Consider the following 11552-nt stretch of genomic DNA (forward strand, 5'->3'; position numbering starts at 1 on the left):
CTGTGCCAGGGCTACATGTTCATTCAGAGGGTTGTTACCACCTTGTTAAGGTGACAAACCATTTCCAGCTGGGTGCACAGCACAGGCCAAAAAAACCAAACCAAACCAGACCAAACCAAACCAGACCAAACCAAACCAGACCAAAAAAAAAACCAGCTACAAATGAAAATCTATTCCAATTTGGTCTCTTTGATCCTAACTGAAGCACTTCCTAATCCAAGCAGTCATCTTAAACACTGTCAAGTAGCAGCAGGAGCATAACTGATGGTAGGAAGAGATGAGAGCAGCAGAGTACGTGTATGTATCTGTCCATGCACAAATGCATCGTGTGATGTGAGTGTGTTTATGCACATTCATACACTTGCAGAGCTGACAGGCTGATTCCTGGACACCTGGAGGAAGTTCCTGGTCTTCCTGGACACAGGAGCTGCACAGGAAGGGACCACAGGGCACGTGAGGCACCGCTCCAACCAAGCGCTGCCACAAGGCTCAACCACGCTGCAGGACGATGGACACCTCCAGAGCCAGGTTCCACTGGAGAAGGACTAGTTCCTTTGCTATGTTTAAGCGCTCTAAAATGTAACTGTCTGTACATTACAAAGCAGATGTCTTGGTCATAAACCAGGATATCTCAGCCCAAGAAAAGCCCCGAAGAACTCCAGAGAAGCTGATCCTATACAATCAAGGTTTTTTTTTTTCAACTGGCAATAAAACCAGGTGCTCTGCTGGGGCATGGTTAGATCTAAACCCAAAAATAGCAGTCAAGAATAAATTCAATGACTATGTGAGCACCACGTTTGAGATGACCCATACTGAAGAACAAAGTCACACAAACCTGTGAATGATGCCCAGAGGGCACAGCAGCCCAGCATTTCTAAATATGTCCTCTCAGCCACGTTTCTGACAAATAACACATCAGATACATTTTGAGTTACTAATCTCTACCTCCAGATAAGGATCTTATTGCAGCTGACACAGAAAACCTTACTAAATCAAAGTTTTGATAATTTTAAGGCAGATTCAGACAACAGCCAGAGATTCAAACGGCATGAGGTAGGTATGAAACAATATACATAATTTCCAAAAGCCTTGTAAGTTCAATAATTACACAGTCATTCCCTAACAAGTGGCCAACTGCCAGAAATCCTGCTGAAAGCAAGTGAGAATGTCTGGCATCACCTTTCCCAGGGGGATAACATCACAAGGACAGTTTTAATTTGCATTACCTCATCTGCACAATCATCCTGAGCAACAGTGGACCCAACTGCCTTCCACCACATGGAACTTTGCTGGTTTATGCTGGTGAGGATCTGGGATATGGAGGCAATAACTAGAGATTCTTTGTCATTCTAAGACCCAGAAACTTGAACTGCAGAATTATAGCAAAACCATATTCATTTTTATGGCTGCTCTCACACAGAATTACTCCAAATTAAGAAGTTCGTGTTTTACCTTCCTAGAGCATGGTGAAATGCCCAATACTGCCCTCATCCTCCTGGCTGTCAGTGAGTATGACATTTCTTAATCACAGTATTTTGCATAGCCATGCCACTAATTAGATTCTTCCTTGGCAAGCTGGAACGAAAAGGAACTTTTCAGCAGCACTCCAAAAAGGAGCAGTGGGGCACTGTGACACCGTGCAAGTGTCCAGGTTAGCAGCCACCATAAGAAACATTTTACAGGTGGATGTTCAGTTTCCTAAGGCCTCCTGTTGCCACTTCTAACTCAGGGCAGTCACCCCTGGTGCCTCAGTTCCAATACTTCATTAACTCTGATTTAACACAGCAGTTAGGACACTGTCAGCTCAACAGGGAAAGGTCGTGGACCCAACAATACTCTCAAGGAGTTCTGACCCTTCTTCTCCCCCTCACACACAAAAGCCAGCTTTTTTTCCAAATTGCCAAAATCTCCCTGGATTAGGTCCAGCTGATAAGCTTCTCTCACTTGCTGAGGTGGAGCACCCGGCACAAAGCACAACATTTCTGAGGAATTCGAGCAATCTTGCAATCAATATGCAGCACGGCTCTCTGCACTACAGCAGTTACATTATCTTGTGTGGCACATGCACCGTTCCCATGGCAACCAGCATCCTTCATCCAACTCCATTATTATGGCTGTTTGAGGCTTTCAGAATCTCTGGTGTCCAAGCCATTGCTCAGAGCTACTTTGTGCTAATAAGCCTCGAGGAAAGATACAAGAAGAAAAGAAGAAAATGCAGCAAACTCTGTTCTGATAATCTATAAGCCACATGGAAAGCAAGAAGTGGCAGGGGAAATACAATTCAATCAGCTGAGGGGAAGCAACTCTTATATAACCACCTTCATTAAGTGAGACAAACATAGTGCAAATTCACCCCAGCCTCTTAATTCCAGAAAAATTAGCAGTCTGCTCAGTAAGTTTGTTGGTGAAGAATGGCTTTGTAATAGGGACGAGGAAACAAAATCTTACTGTACATCTATTGTAATATTAATGTCTCTACAACTGATACCACAGAGATCTTTGTCTTTATAAAGGACTGGGTTTGTAAATATCAGCAGCCGAGTTCAAGAAAATAATTTCATTTTGACCTTTTTAGGAAGTCTGATATCGAAGTTTTAAGGGGCTGTTATCAAAATCTATAATCTTTACAATATAATCTATGTTTGGTTTATATAAATTGTCCCTAGATACCTTAAGCAAGCTGTCTCTATACATAAAACCACTTTTCTTTTTCCTCTTCTTTTTTTTTGGCATTTAAGCATTTCCACATCAAAGCATTACAGCAACCTCATTATGCTTTGCACAGCTTAATACAAAGTTTCTCTTAGTCACCAACGAGGGAATTTCAGGCAGAAAATAAATAACCTAATTTATTAAAGTGACCCTTGACAAATCATCCCTAAGTTGCTGGCTAGGGGGTTTTATCCCTGGGAAATACACATGGGTCAGTAGGAACAGAAATACTTTGAAGTTGGAGGGTTGGAATGCCCTTAAAGAGAAATGTTAGAATAAATAAAGAAGGCACTACACTAGAAAATGTCTTTACAATTGACAAAGGAGACTGAGAGGCTGCTGAATCCATTGCTGATCTTTGGCTTAATTGTGCTCAGCACCTGTTGGGAAAGAACAGGAATTCTTGAAGTGTCTTGGACCCCATCTATCACCTGTGTTGGCCACATCCAGTGTCAGGTCAGCTGGAGCCCTTGCTGTTGAAGGTAAACAAGGTCAAAAGCAAGGTCAGTGATTAGCAGAGACCCACCATGGAGACAAATGGAACCAGCTGTGCCCCTCTCACAACCCCCATCCATTGTCAGAGCAGCCAGGCAGCAGCAAAGCCCATTTTCCCATGGTTTCTGCAATAGCAGGGCTCACAAAGCACCCTCAAGCAGGAGCCTTTCTCCCTTCCACTGCTGCCACACTCCAGCCCCAAAGCAAACACTGCATCCCAAACTAGAGCCCAGGAGGGCCCCTGGCAGACCCTGTTCTTCCAGGCTGGAGAGCTGACATACACTTGAAGTATAATTTTTCAAGCATAAGGCATAAATATTTTTATATTAGGCTCTGCAGAAAATCATATTAAAAAAAACACACAACACCCTCCTGTGGGTACAGGCACGTGCTAAACATCGAGGAAAAGCAAGTGAGACATGACTTGTTTGCAGTTCACAACCTGAGAGCTTCCTGAGCTGCTCGTGTCCTCACCCCACAGCTCCTGTTCCCTCTGCAGGTGTGTCCCTCTGCTCTGCTCACTCCAGGTCCAAGATCTCCACCCCGCCCCCCCCTCAATTCCAGATGATGCTGCCTGCCCAAAACAGGGAAGAAAGCCACGATTACTATCCCAGAACGTAACTTCCATAAGATTTAAGTGTCTTGACTTTGGAGGCTGCTGGTCAGCTCTGGGATAGATTTTTTGAATTCTGCTCCTGTTTGACAGCCAGGGAAATCAATGGAATTAAGTTCAAGTCGTTTGTACCACTTAAGCCCACAAAGAAGATTAACATATTTAATCATATAGGTTCCTGCTATTCAAGAGTTTGCAAGAGGAAAAGGCATGGAATTTTCCATCTGCGCCTTCCCTTTGGAACCTGCGTAACGAGCACTGCACAACTCCTATTTTCCTTGCTTGTGAGATGGGAAAACTCTTGTTTTCACGGAGAAGAAATGGAGAGATGACCCAGGAGTGCTTGAACTGCTCTTCCTTTTCATGTGTTTCAACTCAGGGATGGCTGTTTCCTTCCAGTCCAAGTGCAGTTTCTGCTTCACCCTCCTGTCCACAACCAGCAAGGGATGCTAAAATGGGACTGTGAGGTGAGGCAAAGCAGCACACACAGCTGAGGAAGATGACATTGTGTTACCCTGAAGCCCATCTGCTAAGCTGGAGAGGATCTATCACACACGAGCAGTAAGATCCTTGAGGAACGGTATTTTTTTTTCTCAGAAGTGTTAAAGCCCTGTTCAAATAATCCCAGTTAATTTTAATTTCGGAAGGTTAGATAGTCCTCAGAATTTTCTCTAATTGCACATTCCTCAGAATAGACTCCTCTGGTTGCTCTGTAATCAAATCATAATTAAAGCATCTGTGCCATTTTATCTATCCCTTCCTGCTATTTGTAGCATTTACTGAAGGCAACAAAGATGCAGCATGCAAATATTTCAGCACCAAGGCTCATCATCAGGCCAATAATAGGGATTTGTGCTAGTGTGACTGTCTGAGTGTCTCCTTAGGCTTTCATTAGCCTTTAAAAACAATTGGGGAAGAGAAGAATACTAAACAGTGCCCCCCTTGTTATGGCCACAACTGGAGGCGAGGTTTTATTCCTGTGATACTTGTTTTTAAAGCAGCTGCCTCGTTTCATCTCAGCTTCTCTGAGAGAACGGTCCTGTGGGGAAACATTTGTAGCCTGAAATTAAGGGAGTTGTTAAACTGCAATAGCACCTTGGGAGAGGAAAGTATTTTCACTTTGAGCACTGTGTCGGTTGTGAAACCAAGTCCCCACTACATTTCAGCCAGGGAAAAAAAAAAAAAAAATCCCAAACCAAAGCAGCCACCAATCAAACCAATTCCCTGAGATGTGTCACGGAACCCCCAAAGGAACTAATCCAGAGGTTCAGGTGGGATGGGTGGTGGTTTGCTCCCTCTACCTTCAAATGCACATCATAAGTCACATTTCAGAAGAAAACTCTTTGCACAAACTCCACAAACTTTTCCCCTCCAGCAGCCACTGCTGTGAAGGGATGAAAGCACTGAACGAGCTTCTCTGGGAAGAGACTTTGCATCTTGAGCTCGGTTTAATCTATTTTACTTCAAAAAGAGGGGGAGGTGGGAAATCAGAATTCCTTGCACAAGCGGAGTTCGAGATCAGACTGGGAGAATTTCCTCACAAATTTCTAGTATGTGTTGAAAGGAATACATTGATTGGTAACTGAAAGCATCTGTTTTTCAAAAGGAAATTTTGTGTTTATTCCCCACTGACATGAGTTTTTCATCCATTGTTCTTACTACACTTTTCTCTTGTTACACGATTTTACAATTGGTACAAAGAGCACTGATTTTTCACTGTATGTTTTCCATTACACATTAAAATAATTGTTATTCTACACAAAAAAGATTCAGTTTTTCAATAGAGACTACTGTAAGACAGAGTTTCAGATTAAAATCAGCACTAAGTTTGCTCTCAACATATCACATGTTTAAAAATATAAAGGTCAGAACTGGAATAAAATCAAAGTTTTCCAGCTTAATAAATCAATGTATTCATGGATTTTAAATAACTTCTATTCTTGGACAATGAACTCTTTCAGATATTATTGTGATTTTGGAATGATATATTCTGTGACTCTGTGACCGCAAATATGTTTAAATAGAAGCTTTATCATATCTAATAGATAATGTTAGGTACTACATCTGGATTGACTTTATTTCTCTCAGGGTTTTTTTGTTGTTGTTTGTTTTGTTGCTTTGTTTGGGGGTTTTTTGGCTTTTCTTTTTGTGTTGGTGTTTTGGGTTTTTCCCCTAAGCAGTCAACAGCGGCAGGTCGGAATTGCTACAGATAAGTTAGGCACGGGACTTGTGAGGCACCACAGCGATTACTCAAAGCACTGCATCAATCACGGCTGAAGGCGGAGGGTTTGTACCTGTTACACCTCGTGGGTTCCCTGCACCCACAGGCCCCTTTTGTGCCAGAGCTGTCATTAACTGAACAAAGCAGAGCTGCTGTGGAAACAGCGGCATTTTCTGGTACACTGGAGGAGCGACACGGAGCTATCGGAATGTTAATGCAATGGTTTGAGTCCTTCTCCTCGGGAAAAAGCCAAAGCGTGACCTCCCAAGCTGATGTTGTTCCAGCTCTGCCAGCGCGACTGAGGCAGCCTTCAGTCCTGGGTTTGCAGATTACATCAGCTCTGCTGCTGAGGACGTGGGCAGCCTCTTCTGTGCTCACAAGCTGCACGTTGGCCACATCTTGAACAAATAAAATGATTGAAAAATGCATTTGTGCAAAAATTTTTTAAAAAAACACCAAAACCATCAAAACAAACCAAGCTAACCAACCAACCAAAAAAATACAAACCCCAAGGGTTTATTGTAGAGAAACAATCTGTTGTTCATGGTACGCTGTGAGACTTTCCTTCTTTGAGTGCCTTCATAAGAGGAAGGAGGGCAGAATTAACATACAGAAATACACTTTTGTTTTTTTACTTCCTAGTGTATAAGGGACAAATCCTGTCTGTGTTCTGGCAGGTTTTTTTTTTTCCATAAGTAAAGAAGATCCAGATGTAGGTGCATTAATTACCAAACTACCTTTTAATCTGATGGAACAAAACACATTTCGAATATCCAGCTGCCAGTGTTGCCCTTATAAAAGGCTCACAAGAAGTGGCCTGCAAAACTGTCAGATTTTATAGGTATTATTTTCCCCTTAAAAATCTAAAAAAAAAAAAAAAAAAAAAAAAAAGGTAAATCCAATAATCCACTTGGTAGTTCGTTGTATTCTCTCACAGAGCTCAGGACAGAAGCAAAAGTTGGGGCTGAAACGCTGGCTGTCCTCACACTGCCAGTCACAGGACACGCTCCTGGAAGCGGGGGAACAGAATGTCTCAGTTGCCAGAAGTTCTGAAGCATTTCGGCTGTGGTTTATTTAAGCCAGATACCAGATAATTCACCCGTGATCTGAGCCCAGTTTAGTCTCGCAGCAGACAACAAAAATCTAAAGATTGCTTTTGCTATTGCCCTCGTTGCCTTGTCCATTGTTTTACTGAGCTCTCTGCAACGACTGACCTTGGGTGTTAAGCGAGCTCTGTCACGACTCTGAGCGTTCACTGTCTTTATTTGGCCACGTCTCCGCTGTCGTCGCCTGCTCAAAGAGGTCAGAACTGCAGCATCAACCTTCCTCTACAGGCATTCGGGAAGGCTTTGAGGTGCACGGCTTTCTGCGCTTTATGTAACCAAATGTGTCACCGCACTTAGAGCACAACCACGCAAATGTCACAGATGACCATCTAACACGCAGGGGAAAGGCACAGATTTATCCTCAAGTCCAAACTCATTTCTCGTCTCCAATGTTCAAGGCAAAGCACGAGTTAGAAGAAATCATGGCAAGTAGAAAAATCCTAAGATAACTTGAAAAGAAATTGTCACCAAGGATTCTCTTCAGAGATAATATTTTTTTTTTCCAAATCACTTGTTCGAGGTTGAGTCATCCCAGAAAGAACCTGAAGCTTGTGGAAATTTGTCACTGTGTATAGGATGATGAGTGCAGAATTCTTACAGATTATTTAGAAATCTCCTTTTTGCATCTGGAGCTTGGTTTGCACTTACATGGTGAATAGATTCGAATATACAAAAACATCTTCTCCCACCACCTACCTACTTGTTCCCACTCCTCGTGTTCAATTACTACTCTGTTATACTTAATAGTGCCATCAACGCTGCAGTACTTTGGCAATAATAGAAGCACCACCTCAGCAGTCAGTTTCTTCAGTAAACACATTAACCATCAACTCGTCCGTGCTAATAAATCATTGTTTACTTTCGAAATATGTTTCAGCAACCTACAATGCTCATGAATCGAGCGAGATTGGTTTATGCAGTCTCTGAATGTTATGAGGCAGACTCAGCTTTTAACTTTACCAAACGAAACTACACGTTCAACAAAGCAGACGTGAAAATTGCTTCGATTTCTCCCTTTTCCACGGGCATGTGGAACACACAAGCCCTGTCTGCAATATTTCAGACTCACCAGGTATGAAGAAATTCACAATAGCAAAATTATTTATCAGGAAAACAACAACCTAGAATTCACGCAGACCCATGCTCAAACGGACACACATAATAAAAATAAATTGTAAAAACTAGCAGTCCATGCTCATCATCATCATCAAATGACAACACTTGTACCTTTAACCTCAGAAGAAACCAAAGGCATCAATTCTATAAACTCTAAATATTTAAAACTCTCTTACATGGACTTCCCTAAGATGGCAGTGCTGCTATTAAAATACTTCAAGCTTACCAATGGTTAAATTATGTTACCTAATTAGACAAATAATTCTGTGCTGTCTTCAGTATCATTCAGTATCATTCTTAACATGGCATCAACGTGGCAATTTCTGACGGATTTCATCCATTTACCATTAGAGGCGAAATTTATTTTGGCAGCTGAAACAGCTTATGTTTTCTCTGTGCCCCCTGCCTTGCCTAAAGTAGATACACAACACATGAAGTGACTTGATTCTCAACGGTGCTGAAGTGTCTTTGAAATTCAAGTCACTTTCGCACCTGCACAGGGATTTAGTAAGTCCAAGCTTTAATTCACTGCTCTCCATATCCAGAACTCCACATTTAAAACATAAACTGCCAAGTTCCTCAGGTTTTGAAAAGACCAGGAGCAGCCACTGTCCCTTTAATGTTCCACCTCGTCTCCAAAAGTCTTTTTACTAGAGCTCAGTGTGATTCACTGGAATTTGCCAGGCAGGTCAGGAAATCCCCTGAAGCAGAGGAAGAATATTAAAGAGATGGGACATGTATATCAAATCTTATTACCGTTCTCTTATGAGAATCAATCAAGTGAAAGGATGTGATGATGTCATTATGACATCATTGACTTTGGGATTAGAAATTCATAGCTACTTAGCAACCAAAGCTGCCCAATACAGAAGTAAGAGATCCAGTGGAAGATGTTATCATCTGACCCACTTACTGCAAGATAAATATTTGCCAGTTCTTGCTCAAGACTTTACAAGAGATACAATAACTTTAAGGACACCTATGTTACAAGAGCAGATCATTAGAAATAAAACCTCTGAACCTTTTCTATTAATGTCCATGTTTTACCTCATAACAGCTAATGTAGGTTTCATCACCTTCTTTCTTGCTTTCCCACAGATCTAAGCCCCAAAAATGCACAAAGAAAAATCTTGTGCTGAACAGACTTTATTATTTTAAGAACTACAAGCTCAGTCAGAAACTCAAACCTCGTATAATCAAGGGAGACTAACATAATTGGCATAAAAATGCAAGCTTAGAAAGCATGCTTATTTCATTAAAGTAAGCTGGAAATATCCAGTTGATGAGCTCCGGTATCTGTCAGGAATTCCAGCCAAAATAAAAAAGAAAGCTTTGTGCATGAAAAAAGAATTGGTCACGCTACTTCTGTGGCTATTTCTGGGACCTGAAAGGGTTTGATGCCCGGAATCTATGCCTGACCTGATTTTCTTTAAAGTTCACTCGTCTCTGTTGAAAATACAGTTTAAACGAGTCCTAAAGCAACCGAGCAAAGCCCACAGACGAACTGAAATTATAACTAAAGCTTTAAATCCATTCCCAACAAGCCAGAAACACAGCACTGGGCTGACACTTTGTGTTTCCACATCCGCGCCGTGCCAGGGACGAACCGAGGGCATGGGGACGCATTTAATATCAAACGAAAGAAAATAAAAACACTCCACCTTCTGGAAATAACTTTTATTATTAAGGTGAGGCCGTTCCAGGTTTGAATTGAGCGGGGGGCCCGGGGGCGCCCGCAGACCCCCGCAGACCCCCGCGGGTCCCGCTCCGCCGCACCGACAGCGCTGGGTGAAGGCGCACATGGACCGGGGAAGGCTCCGCAGATCCCAAACGGAGCTGCCCGTGCCCGTGGGAGCCGCGACATCGCCAGCCCGGCGCTCCCGCACCGCCACCAGCGCGGCGGCAACAGGCGGCCGCTTCCCGGGCCGTTCCCGGGGGGATTCACCCCCGCCGCCCCCGGCCCCTCCGCGCCCCGCTCCGCTGCCCGCGGGGGCTCCGCAGCCCTCCGGGCAGATGCCGCCTCAGCCTCCGTCCCCCCTGGGGCAGCTGCGTCCCCCGCCAGCATCCCGGCGGCATCTCAGCATCCCAGCGGCATCTCAGCATCCCGGCGGGAAGGGCGCGGGACACCGCGATGTCCCCCCGCGGGGCAGAGCAGAGCAGCGCCGCCCGCCCGCCTCGGGGCCGCGGAGCAGGGCTGAAGTTCGCGTTGGAAGGCGCACACCTACCTGCCACCGTGGCGGAGGAGGAGAAAGAGAAGCTGGAGGTGCCGCTGTCGCCGCCGCCGCCGCCCGTCCCGAGCCACCGGTGCTGCCCTCCCCGAGCGATATTAATGTTCATTTAAAGCTCGGCGCCCGCCGCTCCGCCGAGCCCTCCCCGCACGGCAGCGCCCGAGCGGGCTGGGGGCCGGGCCCGCACCGCCCCCGCCCGCCCCCTGCCCGCCCCCCGGGAGCTGCGGGTCCCCCCGGGGCCGGATGATGTCCCTGGGGGCCGGAGCGGGCTGAGACCTCGCTTCTCGGCGTGAAACGACACCTCTGACCCAATTCACCCCTTCTGCCCCGCGGAGACTGAGGGGTCGTGCCGGGTAGATCCCGTCCACGGGTTGATTCCCCTCAGCTGGGTTCCCCCTCAGCCCGACTGAAGCAAAGATGAAGGGAGTGATTGAGAGCAGCGAGTCTGATGGGGTGGTGGAGCCTGACAGCCCTCTGAGCGAGTCTGGGTCGTGTGTGTTACCAAGTTGTTTCAAACAGGGGTGCTTGGAGCTGTGTTTTGGAAGTGCCAAAGTGCAGGTGCGTTCCCAAGGTCCCCCAAAAACATCTGAAGTGTAGGGAGAGAAGTGGTCAGAATCTCCCCGCTGTTGGATCCTGCTCAGTTTGGGGTCCCCCCAGTGTAAGCTCTGCATCCCTGAGCACCCCTCTCCTGACAGTTTGCTCCAGGCTGGACCCAGAGCAGGTGGGTTCAGGGCAGTGGGACATGTCAGAGCAGCACTGCCACGTCTCAGGGGTGGCAGAGCAGGTGCTCTCCAGTGCCACTCCTTGCTCACCAGGGACAGCCACAGCCAAGACACCCAGTGAATGTCAACAGCTGCAAGAAGAAACACTGGCTCCCTTGACTTTCCCAGGTGACTCCCTGAAATGGGTGATTGGCACTGACAGTGGCCAGAGGACTGAACCCAGAGAACACCTTCTAAAGTCTCAGGGTGAGCTGATTTCTCTTGCAGGAGGAATAAAAGTAATCATCAATGCAGTTGCATCAAGAATCAATCCCCTGTCCTGTCCTATATGGCTCACTG

The 11552-nt window shown here is 45.3% G+C and overlaps 1 protein-coding gene across 2 annotated transcripts in view; it reads right to left on the reverse strand.

Annotated features, from left to right (window-relative positions):
* Window positions 1-10668, reverse strand: part of SLC6A1 (solute carrier family 6 member 1) — a 64106-nt gene extending 53438 nt beyond the window's left edge. Inside the window, exons 1-2 of one of the 2 annotated variants that reach the window (XM_027905910.1) lie at window positions 10489-10668; window positions 3026-3092 (exon numbers count right to left, since the gene is read on the reverse strand). The gene's annotated coding sequence lies outside the window, so the exon portion shown is untranslated. The remainder of the gene's footprint in view (window positions 1-3025; window positions 3093-10488) is intronic. The other variant, XM_027905912.1, reaches the window with a different exon arrangement.
* Between the last annotated feature and the right edge of the window lie 884 nt (window positions 10669-11552).

Source organism: Empidonax traillii, unplaced genomic scaffold (genome assembly GCF_003031625.1).
Source record: "Empidonax traillii isolate 1590-97213 ecotype Southwest subspecies unplaced genomic scaffold, ASM303162v1 scaffold1221:size261454, whole genome shotgun sequence".
Classification (NCBI taxonomy): Eukaryota; Metazoa; Chordata; class Aves; order Passeriformes; family Tyrannidae; genus Empidonax; species Empidonax traillii.